The 1827-nt window shown below is 34.9% G+C and overlaps 1 pseudogene; it reads right to left on the reverse strand.

Annotated features, from left to right (window-relative positions):
- Window positions 1-643: 643 nt before the first annotated feature.
- LOC102727788 (olfactory receptor 4K3-like) lies at window positions 644-1621 on the reverse strand (annotated as a pseudogene).
- Between the last annotated feature and the right edge of the window lie 206 nt (window positions 1622-1827).

A 1827-nucleotide genomic window follows, 5' to 3' on the forward strand; every position in this document is an offset into this window, starting at 1 on the left:
TGGCTTAATAAGTTCTTCTGTTAAATCAGAGGTATAAAGAGACTGAAATGGCTGGTGACTTTGACCTTCAGATCAATGGGAGATTGTTTTATCCTCTTGTTGGAAAGAGTTATTTATTGAAAACATGTAAAGGAGGGGACGGGAAACAAATTTATGAATGTTATTAAAATTTAGATAGAAAATTAATCTATTAGAAAAGCATATATTTTGAAGTTAGAGGGAGGATCTGATTCTCGGTCTAGTACTTAAAATTTCTGTGGCAAGTTCATTAAATTTTATAATTCTCAGTTTTCTACTGAGACTATGTTAATAATATGCTCTATTTTCATCATTGTGAAGAGAAAACATGCAAAGTGCCTCATCCATGGTTAGAACTCAATAAATACTTATTTAGAATCTCATTTAGTTTATAAAAAACTGAAAATTACAATATATATGAATGGGATTATATTGGTATGGTTTGTATTTTGATGCATGATTCCAGATGTTTTATTGCACATATATACTTGTGTAGGGAAGGATTACCATTTCCCAAAAATGTGACTTATGGTTGATACAAAATCAAATACCTCATTGTCTTTGGATGATGATGATAATGGCAACAATGATGATGATGATGACTTTGATGATTGTAATGTATCAGTTACAAGGTTGATCTGGAACTCACTTGCTTGGTCTTTATTTTTCTTATTGCTTTCCTCATGTCTTTATTCCTGAATGTGTAGATGATTGGATTTAAAAGGGGAGTGAAAATTGTGTAAAACACAGAGAGGATCTTATCTATGGATACCCTGTTGAATGGCCATATATAGATAAAGATGCAGGGTCCAAAGAACAGTACCACCACTGTAATGTGGGCTGAAAGAGTGGACAAAGCCTTGGAAGACCCACTGGACGAGCGATGCTGGACAGTAATCAGAATGGTGCTATAGGAGATGAACAGGAAGATGAAACAACAAAGAAAGTAGTCCACTGAATGCAATGACTAATACTTCCAAGATGTAAGTGTCAGTACAAGCAAGTCTGATGACCTGAGGCAGATCACAAAAAAAGCTATCCACAAAGAAAATAAATTAAATAAATTAATAAAATAAATTAAAAAAAAAAAAAGCTATCCACAACATTGGGGCCACAGAATGGTAAAATCACTGTGAACACCATTTGGCTCATAGTGTGCACAAAACCAGTGGTCCAGGACAGAAGTGCAAGTCCTATGCAAACACGATGGCTCATGATAGTTTTGTAATGGAGGGGTTTGCATATGGCAGTGAATCTATCAACTGTCATGGCTACAAGCAACATCATCTCACTTGCACCTAAAAGGTGAAGGAGGAACATCTGGGCCATGCAGCCTTCATAGGAGATAGCCTTATATTCACTAAATAGGGCACAGATCATTTTAGGAGTAGCAAAGGAGGCCAGGGACATATCAATAAAGGAGAGGTTGGCCAGTAAGAAGTACATGGGAGAGTGTAAGTGAGGGTCCAGTTTTACTACCAAGATAATAATGAGGTTACCTAGTATAATGGCTATGTAGATAATGGAAAAAAAACAAGAAAAAGCAAATCTGTAACTCACGAAAATCTGTGAGGCCCAGCAAAATAAACTCAGACACCATGGAGTGATTTTGTTTCTCCATTTGTTTGGGTGTTGGCATATGTTACCTAAAACAAAATCAAAATAGATTAAAATCTATGAATTAAAGTTGAGAGATGAAATACATATACACTTAACTTTGCTCCCTAAAATCCACTGAAATGTGCAAAAAGAATCAAAAGTGTTGAATAACATTGAATCCAAAAATTTTTGAAAAAAGAATAGACAAAA

This window comes from Leptonychotes weddellii, chromosome 9 (genome assembly GCF_054177405.1).
Source record: "Leptonychotes weddellii isolate Sample4059 chromosome 9, ASM5417740v2, whole genome shotgun sequence".
NCBI classification, from domain to species: Eukaryota; Metazoa; Chordata; class Mammalia; order Carnivora; family Phocidae; genus Leptonychotes; species Leptonychotes weddellii.